Here is a 15,063-nt window from a genome sequence, read left to right as displayed (position 1 = left end):
CTTTTCTTCTGTGCATTAACTATTTAACATTATTTTATTTTTCCTCTTTTAGAAAAAGAGAGAAAGAAATTGTAGGCTTTGCACACCCAGCAGAGCCAGCAAAGATCTTTCACAACCTGTCTAGCAAGCCAGTGGCTTGCTGAAAATCAATCAGCTAACAGAAACCAGCACTGCTGACTCACAGCCATTAGCCTTTGTTTGGGCATTTTCACATATTGTCTAAACTTTACTTTTTGTCTACAAGGTTTACACCAAACACCTCCATCTCCTCAGACTCATATGAACCTTGTGAGTCCCTTCCAACACAGGATATTCCAGGACTCTCCCACACTCACTTGCAGAGGACCCCAGGAGAAAAGGTCAGTTGTGACTCAGAAGAAAAAGAGGGAAGGAATAAATTGCAAAAAGGTGCACTGGAAGCTAACGTGCCTCTTGCACTTTTAGCTGGAGTGCAGGAAAAGCCCCTACACACACAGACACATAAACACATTTTTTATTAATCAGGCCTTTAGTTTTAATTGCTTCTTACTATATAGGCCAATTAAGGATGAGTTGGCAGGATGAGGATCTTTCCCAGCTCATTTGAAGGTAGGAAAGGTGGAGTTTGCTTTGCTTGGCCAAAAAAATGTGAATGTCACTAAGCACCCCTAGTAAAAATCCTTGTTCTATATAGGTAGAAAAGTAAAAGCAGGAGACCCAAAAGCTTCCATTTGACCCCATCTCTCACTTTCAAATAAAATCAATTACAGCATCTCTACTTGTCTGAGCTCTCAGAGATAAATACCAATAAATACAGATTCAGAACTGCACCTAGAAAAGTCTTAGGTACACATGTCCTCCGAGAGCTCCCCTCCTTTTATCTATGATTGATCCTCCTCACCTTCAGAGTGTGTCAAGGTCACAGCTTAGTTAAGAATTCCTTTTAAAACATATTATAGACACCTTTCAATATATGCTGTGCATTTTGCAATGCAACGGATGATTACAGAATCACAAACCCAAAGCACATTAATTGTGTAAGCAATCAGCCTAAGTGGTGAGTATGTAGAGCTTACAGATGTTGTTATGGGTAAGGAAGCATCTTCCAGATTAAGATACCATTTTTTTTGTTGTGTTTTGGGGGTTTTTTACCACCACTTTAAGCATTTTCAAACAAACATAATTAGCAATGGGGACTGAAATGGGCTTGCAAACACTACACTGGAGTCAGACAGTGCCTTGTGACATTCCTTGTGGCTGGATGCAGAAAAGTCCTGCACTCGAGGTAGCAGTGAAGGATTTTCCTGCAGGGAACAGGAATGGGTGTCAGACTGCCCTGCTGCAGGTGAGGAGCTCCTGTGGCCCGGGTGCCCATGCCATAAATCTGTATTAATAGCAAACCATCAAACCAGATGGCAGCCAAAAGGTTAACCCACAGCCAGGCTGGGCCAAGAGTGAGCACAAGCCCCAGCCCACACCATCCCTGTGAGATTTCTCAGCAAAAACCAACACTCTGCACAAGAGGAAAGGTTAAAAAAATTGCACATTCAAGCCAAATTGGAGCTTATCAAGCAAGTGGGCAGTACTGCATTGGTGGGAATAAAGGGGTCTCACCTGCTGCTTGAGAGGAGTCCTTTAATCTGAATTTTCCAGAAACTGAGAGTAAAAGATCTTCACAATCCCCTCCAGTCTCAATATCTGTTCATCTAAGAGTCTAAAGAGCTTCCAGCCTGACTTTCCAAAACATCTACACCTCCCCAGGTACAGAGCGTGGGTGGCACCTCCAAAGCAGGCCCCAGGTCTGATCCAGCCCACCACTCTGCTGCTGCACTCGCTCAGGAATGACAGAGAAAATGAAAACTTGATAAAGAAAATTAAAACCTGGCAAAAGTGAACTGTGGAATCCTAAAACTTAAAAACAAAATTAAAAAAAATTTGGAAGAAAGCTTCCAGCTCATGATAAACATTATAATGAAGCCTCTAATTTTCCTAATGAAAGTATTATCTATCGAGATAAAAGTAAAATGATTTATTAGATTTTCAAACATCATAGAAATAAAATAGTAAATCAGTCCAGGCAGTAATTATTCCATCTCAACTTGAAGCCATTAACTCTTTGCCTGCTGCAAAGACATCCTAACTACTCTTTTTAATTCCATAACCCTATGCTAAACAACAATTCCTATTGACTTGAACAGGAGTTGAAATATTTTCTTCAAAATGTGCCTGAATTCATGAGAAGAGGAAGCCCAAGGACCCATCTGGGAGGGCTAAAATGCTTTTCAAAAAGAACCCCTGAAATTACAAACTTGTGAAACTCCAAGGAGGGCACCTGGTCCCTGCCAGCTCTGCTCCTCATCTCTCCCACCTCTGTTCCCCTGCACTCATCTTGCTCTGGCAAAAATCAGCCTGCTGTGTTCACTGTGATTTTAAATGCTGCAGTTCTTCATCAGCTTCCCTCTTATTAAAGCACAGAATATACTGCTTGTTGCTACACCAAGTGTCCCCCCAGCCCACCCCCCTCGCTAATGGCTCTTTTCATGATCTGCAGCAAGGATCATTTAATCTGTGAAGAATGGAAATTTCAGTGTTTGTATATCGTCAGTTATTACCTTTTATTCCTAAATTGTGTATTTGGAAGAGGAGGAAGGACTTAATGCCTTTATTTGCTGCGGAGAAAATGTTCAAGGATACTGCAGAAAGCAGTTTATCCCAGCATAATTTTAGATGCTGGAACTGGAAGGTGCTCCAAGCCCCTTGGCTGCCATCCCCTTGGCATCTTGTGCAGCCTGTGGCACCCTTTGCCACTTCCCACCTTTTGCAACCCCAGTGCTTGGGGACAGAGGGGCATCACATCCACTTTTTGCATTTATTCTGATCACCCTTCCCTATGCCAGCAGCCCTGGAGGCATCTCAAAAGCCAGGCAAGCCCCCTTGCTACCCCTGCATGCCACGCTGCCCCTTGGTGCTCCATAAAAGCAAACAAGGCAGTCATGGTGAAGTACAGATGCATACAAAAGGCACAAATAATAATAATTTTTAAAGTCTGCATGCAGTAGCATCTAGAGCTAGCTGCATGTTAAGCAAGGAGATTGTAAAGTCCTCCTGAGTGCCTTAGGAAATTCAGGCACAAACAAAATCTGGGAGGCAGCCTAAGTGCTGCCCTCACAATATTTAAGCTAATGAATATAAGAAGAGGAATTGGAATATCAAAAATAATTACATGAAAATAACAGTGTTTATTTTCCCAAGAGCTTGCCCACCTGCAAGTTCTGGTTTTGCCAATGTAATCCGGCATTTGTCTGAGCAAACTGGCTGAGAGGGATTAGAGCAGGGCTCAGCGTGCTTGTGCCAGGGCTCAAATTCAGCCTGCAAGTTTCAGAGAGCCCTGAATTATTATGGGAATTAGTCAAGGGAGGAGTAGGAATTTAACCTAAATGCTCATCCTTTGGTGACTTTAAGTTACATTTAGTATCATTATTTTACATCAAGCTTCTGAAAATTATTTAATTTTTTTTTCCCCTGTTTCATGCCAAGGTCTTAATCTTTACTGCACTGGCAGTGAGAACGTTTTAAAGAATCATTTCCCGAGACACATTTAATACATTTCCAGTAAATTGTACATAAACCTGTCCAGCTGGCTGGGTCATTTCATCAGTGACACACCCACTGAGTGCAGGATGCCACCTGAGATTTACCTCAATGCTTTCAAAACCACAGCGATGATGGGATAAAGCTTTGCTAATGTGTGAGTGCGATGGGGAATACACTGATAACTGCCCACCAGGGAGTACAAGGATCTTTTTTAGGTTTGTTATGGGAAAGATTACACAGCGGATTAGACAAAGGGGGTTGAAGATCAGCGCTGAAATTACACCGACTTTAGGAAAAGCAGCATTAAAAAGCCGGCTGTTTATTTAAAACCACTTAAGAAACAGACGGTGAAGTTTATCAAGTGTTTCTGAGCTGTGTCCTGTATGGCTTTCAGGGACTGCTCCACATGCTCGGGAACACAAACAGAAGTTTTCACAGGATGAGGGTTCTGAGCAGGATCTGCCATCTCGGGGCAGAATACCAACAGCGACTGCCTCACAGTCAGCTCTGCTGAAATTACATCAATAAAGAATGTTCAAGATGAACATTTTTAATGGCTCCTCTTGTGAATATATTTGCTGAATCCAAGCAGGGTGGGGGGAAGAAAGAAAAGATCTTTTCATTGTTCACCAGCTATTTCTGATAAAGAGTGCAGAGGAGGCGCAGTGCTGAGGAAAGACATCCTGCTGAAGCCAACCTAAGGTGCACCCCTGGTTTTAGGAAGAAATGCCTTGTTTATGGCACAAACACAGTCCTTTCCTGCAGGTTCCTTCACCAGCAATGTCACCAGCGGAGTATTAAGAGAGGCCATGGGGACCCCACGTGTCCCAGTTTTGGAGCAGCACGGGGCTCCTGGTCAGTGACAGCTGTGTGAAGCATCAGCACTGGTGCCACTGAAGCCCTCAGTGAGGACTTTGGTGACCAGTTATGGCCCAGTCCCCTCCCTCTGTCCCCACCGTGCAGCTCTCAGAAGTTGAGCCAGGCTGGCATCCCCGTTGCTGTTCATCACCGCCGTTTAAGTGAATTTAATAAAATTATTTTTCTAAACTGTTTTAGATGCCATATCTATAATCCATAAAATTTATTGTACCTTTATGTAGAATTATACTGGAGTTGAATATATAAATCAATTTATAAGGTCTAATGACATACAAACGCTTAAAAACTAAAGGCGATGTAGTAAATTCAAATTACCATTACAAATGTAAGCTTTGTAGTCAGTGTGTGACCCGCTAAGGATTATATTTAACTCCCCTGAGAGTGGTTTATCATAAAACTTTATACTTTTATTACAGTGAATTATTAACTCCTCCATGATGTGAGTCATTCCATGCTCTGACTATAGCTTTTTTAATGACACTATAATAGACATCTTGCTAATAGCAGTTGGATTGCTACCTCTGAGGTTAGAAAAAATAGAAAAGCCAAAAAAAAAGGAAAAAAAAAGAAGTGAAAATAAAATAAACATGCAACAAATACATGAAAATGCATTTCCCAAGAGACTAAAAAAGAAGTACCTGTAAGAAGTTCCATCCAAGGCCAAACTGCTGCAGAGAGGTCATGACAATCTTCTGGCCACGTGGAAAAGCAATGAGCTGAAAAGGCTGGTGTCTGAAATAACCAAAATGTTTTACCATTAGAAGATATAAAAACTTGAATTATTATGATTTTTTTTTTTTTTATGTGGAGAAGAATTCTTTTTTCTCCTGATGCTCCAGTTCAACCCAGCAACTTTAAGGTATCTTTATACAAACTACTTGACAATCATTCCTTCTTTTCCAGGAAGTTTCCATAGACTTTTCCCAATCAACATTTGCACCATCCCCAGTGATCTGCAGTTTAATATCAGTATTTCCAGACCCTCCCTTGGCTGAAATTGGTCCAAAATCCTGGAAGATTTCTGGGCTCAATGACAGGACAATCCAGGCCCATGAAAATTCCAGGGTTCACTTCATTATCGGAAAAGCAAATCCAAGAGAGGTGTTTCACTTCACCTCTTTCTTTTGTGTTTTACTTCAAATTTCAAAACAGGTCTGCCCAGCCAGGAAATGTCACCCTTCTAGATGAATTTCTCTCTCCAAAAATGAAGCTCTGCTCCAGTTACATTGACAACAAAATTGACTGGATTTAAAATAAAGCTAGCCCATTTTTGACCAGATTTCCACATTTTTCAAGCACAAAGGATTTTCCATATGTTTGAATATGATTTTAAAATGACATGCACACATTTTTCCATAAGAGAATTCTACCAAAAAGTGACTAACTACAATCTGAAGCATGCCAAGTTGTGTGGCATTACACAAAAATGAACCTGTGGGTATTTTTAAATGATCCTCACAAAAGGAAAAAAATAAAAATAGAAAATTCTCAGTTCTTGTATCTTCAAGGTTTTTTGAATACTTGTGTTTACTAAAACAGTCAAAAAAAAAAATCAAGGAGACAGTTTCCTATTTCCTCATGACACTCATTAATCCATTCATAGTGCTCCTTTGCTAGCAAAGTGACCACAGAGCTACTGAAAAACAGCAGGAAAATTAAAACTGGCAAAGAGAGGTCAAGCCTACCTGTACAGCAAAAAACCCCCAACAGAATAGGCTGAAACAGTGGTAATGCACTACAAGTTCTCTGAAAATTCAGGAGCTGCTCAGAGCTACCTATATGATCATCTTCCATTTAATAAATTTATTTGTAGCTGCTGCTTTTAAATGATTGCATTTTTTCCTCTTTTGGACAGAGGCAGTGGTTACCACTGTGGTCACTGGAGGTGCACCCGAGGAACATTAAAAGGACCTTGCACGAGGATTTTCAGCAGTGCAAAACTTTGTGGGGAGAATCATCTGCAGAAAATTCAGTCCTGCCACAAAAATTTGCCTAATTTATCTGTTTTTCCTTGAAAACAATTTTCATTTTCAGCCTTGCCATGGCTGCAGGGAGGACTTTGAGGGCAGAAGGCCTAGAGCTACAAACCTTCTTACTTTGTAGTGGAGTTGAGGATGTTTATTTGAGGAAACTATTAGGGTTCCTAAACCCACAAGGGATTATAGAGACAACAACTCTTGTCTTGATGAATTCACACCTACCTCTACTTGTATTCTCAGGAAAGATTTTATTTTCAGACCTAAGCAAGAGGATTGCATCGCTGCATAGATCCAGAAGACATCTACCAAAATTTGTACTTTAAAAGAATTGCTTTCTGCTCAGCTCCAGCTCTACAGCAGCAAGAACAGGCTGCACCCTTTGTAACAGTGGCACATGTCCCTCTTCCTGCATTGATCTTCCCACCACTAAAAGAGAAATTTGTCTAAGCCTGGTGATAATTAAAAAAAACAAACCAACCAACCAACACTCTGCTGCTCAGTGCCACTCCAGCAGGACTTTCTGGGCCAGGACTGAAATAAAGGAAAATTATGCCACGTGCAAACTCAGCCTGTGGAAAAGCAAAGAGTCTGCTGTTGTGACACCATGAAGAACTCTCTTTACACAGGTTTTATGGGGCAGTTTAGTGCTGTGCTCCTGTTTGGGCCTTTTGTGTCTCCAGTCTCTCTCTGTCAGCGTTTACTTATTTAACTATAAAGTTTCCTGTTGAGGCTAAGATTTGTTTACAAGTGGTTCTCAGCCCAAAAAGCAATTAAATGTTTCATTTACTAAAGCTGAGTAATGTTGTAAGGGTCAGCCCACCGTGACAGCAGAGCAAAGCCGGGTGGCCACTGTGGATGTCACACAGTGTGTGCCCACCCTTTCAGAGGCACAGAAATTGTCCTTTTCCTGCAGGCAGCCCTGCTGAGGGCAGGTCCTGTTTGCTCACCATAAAACCTGCTCATTAACCCAGCTCACCAGTGAGTACACTGACCCCAGTCCAGTCCTGGCCACCTCACCTGACAAATCCGTTTGCCTTCAAGGTGAGGGGGAAATGCTCACACAGAAGAGAATTGTTTGGTTTTGTTGTTTGGTTTTTGTTTTTTTTTTTTTTTTTCTTTTAATGGCACAGCACATTACTGAGCAAACTTTGTGCTTTACCAGACATGGGCACAGTAACTTGATCAAGGTCCAGAGTTTCTTTCCTAAACTCTAACTCTGAACCCTTACTTTGGTGAATTTTGAGTCTCAGCTCTAATGCTGCTCCTCAGTAACTGCTGCTTTTCTTTTTTTTTTTTTTTTTATATTTTTGACATCTAAATGTCCTTGTATCTGAGAAGGAGATGAAAGAAAAAAATTGAGAAGTGCAGTGAGTGATTTCACATTCAAATAAAAGAGGTGCTGTATTCAGGAAGTTATAAGCACCTGCAAACTGGAGTTTATAATGAAAATGCCTTTTGAACCATAACTATAGCATTGTAGTAGTAATGCTATAATACAATAAACTATCCTATTAAATCTTAAGAGTTAGATTTAATAAGAAAGTGGTTATATATTAAATAAATGCCAAATTATTATTAAAAAATGCTTTTACTGAGGTTTAACAACTCTGTCATATACTTGCTGCCTTATTACCCCCAAATAAAATGTGTGTACAAGAACACGTATTTAAACCATTGCATAAAGCATACACACAAAAAGAAAAGTTACAAATAGATTATTCAAATCTGGAAGGAACTCAGTCTTTGAAAGTAAAGTTCACAGGTTTGAGTTAACAAGAACAAAACAATAGTTTAGGTGACAGAAATGTTGTGGTGCTACCATAGCAAAATCCTTGAGCACATTTGAGTCCAGGGGCTTTTGGTTTGTTTAGTTATTTGGGTTCAGGTTTGTAAATTCAGGTTAAGCCAAGGTGGCTCAGAAAAGAGATTAACCTCAAGCTCTATTTCTGGCCAACAAGAGATGGAAGAAATGTTGCAGCAGGCAAGCAAAAATGCATTGTTGACAAATGACTCCATTTATAGTCCAGATTTCGGACACCTTGTCCTTAGTCACCAGTGACATCTAATTTGTCCCAAAAAAAACTAGCCCTTACATCTTTGTTACTTTAGGCTTTAGGTTAAGACATGTGGATGTCCCTCATAAATCTGATCTCCTATAGGGCCTGTCTCCTTCCAGTAGCTTCCCAGTTGAGGGAAAAAACAACAAAAAGACCCAAACTCCACCACTACCCATTCTTTTCCTTCCTGTTCCAAAGACCTCATCAAGAATAAAGAAATTGTCCTAAATTTAGACATGTTAATCCCACGGTGTTTATGTGAAATAGGTTAGTCAGACTGAGAACAAAAGGGAGGGAGCAGAAAGCTATAAAAAGCAAATGAAGGAGAGAAAAAAATATATCTACTGTACTTCACTAGCCAGAATCACTGTGGGTATACACCATACAGGGACATCCGTCAGCACCAATCAATACGTGTGGTGTTAGTCATGGATGATAAATTTGAAAGGGATTATAACTGTAAACAGTGATCAATAGAGACTTGCTGGAGGAGACAGAGAGGAAAAAACAACCTTAAAATGTTACACGGTTAATAAAGTAAGGGGTCAGTCTTAAACAAAACTCCAGTGAGACCCACTTATTTCAGAGCTGCTTCTACAAGGAGGGGGGAAAAAAAGCCCTACCTATTTTCATAAAGCAATTGCTACTAAAAGGGCACATTATTAATTTACAGCATATTTGCTGATCCCTCTGTTTGGAAGTCACATCCTCCATTGATGTTTGGTTGGAGATGTTTTGCTGGATACAGGCTGGCATCCCCCCAGACCCCCAGAGAGAAGCTTGCTTTCCTCTCCTTGCTCTGCCCCCCTCCTTCCCCCCTCCTTCCCTACCACTGACTTCACTATGGGCACATGAGTGATCAGAGCATTCACAACGGTGACATTCCCCTCCGCAAACAAATTCATCCAGGGCTTCAAGTAAAAAATGCAGAGAGCCTGTGCTGTTCACCCACAGATGAATGGAACTATCCGTCTTGTCACCAGGGGTCGTAGCAAGAGGTTACTGCGAGTATATACCTTGGCTTCTGTGCTGACGTTTGCAAGCAGCTCCCTTGCAAAAAATAAAATAAAATAAAATAAAAAATCCTGCCATATCAAGCACTTATCCAGTCCCTCTAGAACCCTTCTCAGATCATGTCTTTCCACACCTTTGGAGTCACAGCTCCAGGCTTGACATATATATTTTTTTTCTGCTGACCTTTTAGCGTCCTTTCTGCCAGAGTGTGTAAACCATAAGCTGATATATGAAGGCAATTTTTAGTGGTGCCACTTGTATCTGAGTGATTGCACACGCTTTACGTTTCTGGCCTGCCACCCTTCCACCTTTTGAAGATCTCTCTATTTCTTTTAAAGGAACTGCAACAGAGGTGAAAAGAAGTTTAACTGCTTCAAGACTTTGATGGCCCAAGAGCACCTGTTTTGGGTTTTCAAGAAGATACGCTGCAGATTGGCTGACCAGTGCTTATGCTCAAACACTAAATCTTTCTTGTCTTGCATATAGATCTGCAGGGGTTGAGGGAGGGGAGAGGAAAGGCTGTGTAAAGCATTTTCCCAAATTTAAGCTGGCAGAGATCAGTGATCACAGCAGGGCAGCTTTGCAAATATGTTACCAATAAGCGCCAAAGATCTGGAGCTGCAGCCGCAGGGACCGCGGCTTACAGGGCAGGGGCCTCTGAAGATTTTCCTTGTGGGAGCAGGGGGATTCCAGATCTTCCTCTGGGAAGATTTGCAGCAGATGGCTTCACAGAGTCATTTTTTTGTTGCCTCTCTGCCTCCCCACACAGCCACGGGGACAAAACACAGAGACATTACATTAACACTGCAGCAGCCCCTTCCTAATTCACTGGGTAACTCAAAAAGCACAAGCAACGGAGTAGCAAGCCAAAGAGGATCACCTTGAGGCCAAGGTGACCCTCTCCAGGATCAGCACCGCCTCCCCGCAGGCAACAGCGGCACCACCTTGCAAATGTGGAACCTCAAAACCACACAGCATCCTAGAACGGGGTCACCATCTCCAGTGAAAGGACGGATGTGCTTCACAGCCTGCAGAGTCCTTGTGTCACCAGCTACAGCCACATGAGCACAGGAGCTGACTGCAGCTACTGTGAATTCCTTTGATCCCAAATCAACAGCAGAACTAAGAAAAGTCCATTTTTTAGCCTCCCATCTCCTGTTCAAGAAATGGTTACCAGGTGGGAGAAGGAATAAGAAGCTGATCTGCCAAGGAATGGTTGCAGAGAAAGTATTTGGGAAGTCTAAGGAAAAGTGTAACGCAGGAGAAACGAGGGAGATTTGGAGAAGAGATTAAGATGGTACCAACCAAAGGGGTGTTGAGACGCAGAGAAGCAGGAGTAAAGAAAGTGGAAAAAGTGAGTTAGTAAGAGAAGAAGGAGAATCCACAGGGTCAAAAAAACCAAAAGCCTGAAAATTGTTATGAGGGAGCAATTCCAATAGATCCAACCCAGAGCCCTGTTGAATCACCTGAACACACTATGCCTATAAAGGAGGGAGGACTGGGTGCAGGATGAAGGTACAGAGCAAATGCCAAAAATCTATTACTTTTTAGCAGCTGAAGCAGAGGACCACATGGCTGCCTCCAAGTGGGGATGGGAGGTTTCCAACCTAGCAAGTTGCAGTGTAGTTGCCATGGGCACAATTTGTGCTCAAGCTGTGCGCAGAGGCCAGGATTTGGCTTGGAGCCCCTGGGTTAAACATTACCTTTACAACACTTTGCGGAGCCTTTCCTGGGCAGGGGGGTGAGGCAACAAAATTCCAGGGGACTGCCTGATTGGTCACCAGCAGAGACCCCCTTGAGCAGTCGTGTGGCACATGTCACATGTGTTACACACACCAGAGTAAGGAAGGGAAGAGAAAGCACCCGGCAGAGAACCGACAAAAAGCTTTGACTCTGTCCTCCTTGGGCCTGATCCAAAGCGTGCTTTCATCACACAGTCATTGATTTAAGAGTCGGAATGAGCCCTTTCTTCCAATGGGAGCTGGATTCCCAGCTGCCCTTTTCTCAAATGCTGGCCTGGGCATAAAGGGAGTATAAGTAATTTTCATTTCAAAGAGGGCTGCAATTGTCCTGTATTTTAATGCCGGACACTAGGAGTAGCCTCCTGTGCCTGACACTGGGAAACATCACCCAGCCCACCTCACCTCCAAGGGCCCTTCCTCCCCCCCCTCCAAGGCATCCCGGGCGCAGCCCAGGTTAGCAAAGGGGCAAAGCCCTGGGGGCCAGGCAGGCACAAAGCTGCGGTTCCTGTGGAAGGCTGTAGACTCGCACTAGTGGTCTAGTGACCCTGATGATATTGATGACAATTAGTAGACAGAGATTAAAATGGAAATGAGGGAAGGATTCGTCTGTCACTTTATCCATCAGCTGTAGCTTGCCCCAGGCAACAGACACACACTGGGCTTTTTGTTTTGTTGTTATTCCCTTGTTCAGCTCAGTTGGTTTCAGCGGTTTGCTTAGTTATTACTAATTTTTTCTTAAAACTGCTATAAAAAGGGGATTTTGTCAAATATCCACCACTGACAACTCACAGCACTGAGCATGCAAACCATCCCTGGATGTGTCTGCTCTTGCTGCCTGCTTGATGCTGGGGATGTTGAAGAGCTCCACTTTCTTCTGCCTATTTCAGTAGTTTCTGTTTCTTTTGTTATTTTAATACCTGGGAAAGTAATTGAACTGCTGGCTAGAGCCAGAAGGTCTCTGTTTCACTACAGCCAAGGCAATGGCAGTGCTAAGTTATTGTATGGCTGTGACTTTTCAGGCTGGGTGTCACTTGATGGGGAGTCAGTGCAAAATGTGTCCTCTCTGAGAAACCTGTCCCATCCACCCTTCTTCTCCCAAGACTGTAAGTTGCCATTTCTTGAGATTGGAGGACACATCCCCTAAACTTTTCCTGAGATTACAACTTCTATATTCATCTTGAGGGACTCAGGGAGGTTTTGTTTAATCCTAAAATGTCGTAACTTGGGAGAGAGAGCATTCTTGTGCAGCTGGTATAAAATTCTAGCCCACAATTACCAGACCATTTTGGTTCAATAGTCCACCCAGAAGGAAAAAAAAACCCAAATAAAATGTCATTAAAACATGCTCCTGAAGCTCTTCCATGGTCAGCAACATGGACCTGTCTTCATAGTACCAACACTTCCCTCCTGCTTTCTTGTTCTCTCTTGTATCTCCCCTGCCAGAATACATCTCCAGGATGCAACTTTGCAACTTTTATTAACAACACCCCGTTCCAGTATTGTGTATACCCCTCGTGTGATAAATAACGAGCAACAACACAGACAGAGACCCACCCTCCCCCTGAAGAAAAAGCAGATTCAGTATTCATAAAGTATTAGAGAGCAGGCTCACATCTGCCACGGTCTTTTCATGGCTTCTGCTGTCACCGTCACCAGCTCTGCTGATTTGCTCCCGGGAAAAGCCTGGGCACAGACATGGCAGGAGCCAGGGAGCAGAGCTCAGGTCCACCCCTCCTCACACACACAGACACACACTCCAGGATCCCGTGGGACAGAGGCAAATAAACAGAAAAGATGCCTCTGCTGCCATCGGGGCCCTGGCACAGACAGAGCTCCTTCCACTTAGCACAGTCAGAGCAATTAAGGGCTCGCTCCTTAAGCTTAAAAAGTCCTCGCTGTGGTCCTGATCCTACAATGAGATGGATGAACAGTTGTCATTCACACAATTTCACTGCAGATCTTAAAAGAAATGGTTGGAAATCTGTGATTTCCCAATGGGAATGCAGTCACTGTTATAGGCTGAAATCCTGCTGGAAAGAGAGGGACTGGGGCAAGGCAGCAGGTATTCTGCTGCACCACCAGAGGAGTAGGGAAAGATTTCTACCTCCATCCACACATTTCCCAGTTGGGACTAAACCTGAACAACCTGATTTATTACACCTGCTTTTCACGTGGTTAGCTGCAAATGTTTCTCAGGTTTCTACTGCTGTTGATGGACTACTGACTAATCAAAAAGTCAGGAGTGCAAATTTGCAGTACTGGCTGCTAGCCAGTCTGCCCATAAAAGGTTTCCAAATGGTCACTGAGCCCTTAACCCTGATGAAAACAGCAACAAAGACGCTGCCCCAAGCTCCTGCTCCTGCCACAGCCTCCCTCTGGCTTTGTTGCATGCAAACATCATTGGGTTGCTTTTTTTATTTTTTTTTTTTAAAGAGTACAATTCCAGAACATGCAGCAGAGAGGCCTTTCTACTCATTAAAAGCTACATGTGGGTGTGAATTATTTTATATCCTCCTCGGAAATTATCAGACCACCTCAGAAAATGATTAGTTTTCGCATAAGGTGCCAGATCCTCTGGTCCATTTAGGCTGCTTTATGCCACTTTGATGGCTCAGCTCAGCCCTAAATAAAACAGGCTTAATTATCCTTAGGATTTCTCCTGCCTTGGGAAATCTCCAGGTAATGTGGAAATGCCACAGGGACTCCTACACCACCACAGCTATTAGCGGCGGCAAGCAGTGGCGGGGAATATCCCCACGCCCCATTGATTTCCTGCTGCCGTGGCTGTGGGCATCTGGCACAGATGAGGGCCACCCTCGGGCTAATGCTGTTTATGCCAAGGAAAAGAGCCTGAGAGTGGGACAGCCCCAGGACCACTGCTTGAAAATAATCTTGTGAGGCTGAGCCTAAATCAAACATGAAACACTTACGGCTTGGTGGGAATGCCACGCTCCAAAAGTGCGTGGAGAAAAGGGGCTCATGGCTTTGGAAAATGTCTCCTCTAGTTTTTCAAAGCCCTCACTCTTGCAGGAATACAAGGGACATGGAGATGTCCTCAGCCTCAGAATAAGCATCTCTTCTCAGACAAAGACCCATGCCTGCCACTGTCACCCTGAACAGTCCTGCTCCAAAGGGGTGCCAAGCCCAGGCCAGGCAGTGGGGGCTCCTCTGCAGACACAGCAGACAAAAACAGGGTCCTTCAGGGCAAATTTCTGCTCATCCTAAAGACGATGCCTAGAGGTAAAACCTCTAGGTTTTACCATCACATGCAGAAGTGAATGACAAGCTCACAGCTCACTCACGTGTCCTCCTGGTATTTGGGGTGGGTTTGCAGGTCTGTCACCTGTATACTTGACAAAGACACAGAAAGAGAGGGGATGGACTTACACAGGGGCACTGAACACAGCACAAAAATGGGGCCACATCTCCTTGGCAGAAACCCACAGCCTCTTCCCACCCCATACCTCAGGCAGTTCACTTCCATCACAAAGCCAAGACAGGGTTATCTGGGAGCTCACATTTCACTCGCCTTTGTCTGTCTGCCTTCCTGAATCTGCAAACATCACTGTCGTAGAGCAGATCTGTGTCACATTGAGAAAGCCAGAATTTCTGCATCATGCTTAAAGGAAAGCTGAGATTTTTGACAAAACTGATGGGCAAGCTCCCCTCACACTAGAGAAAGTTTCTTATGCACCACGGGCGAGTGGGCGAGGGAATTTGTTGAGACCTGTCGTAGCACCAACAAGAACTAAAAAATCTTGCAGCAGCTACTGCCATCTGAGCCTGTCAAATTCCACTGCAAACAATATGTCACTCTGC

Source organism: Molothrus aeneus, chromosome 3 (genome assembly GCF_037042795.1).
Source record: "Molothrus aeneus isolate 106 chromosome 3, BPBGC_Maene_1.0, whole genome shotgun sequence".
Lineage (NCBI taxonomy): Eukaryota > Metazoa > Chordata > Aves > Passeriformes > Icteridae > Molothrus > Molothrus aeneus.
Note: the sequence above shows the minus strand (reverse complement) of the source record.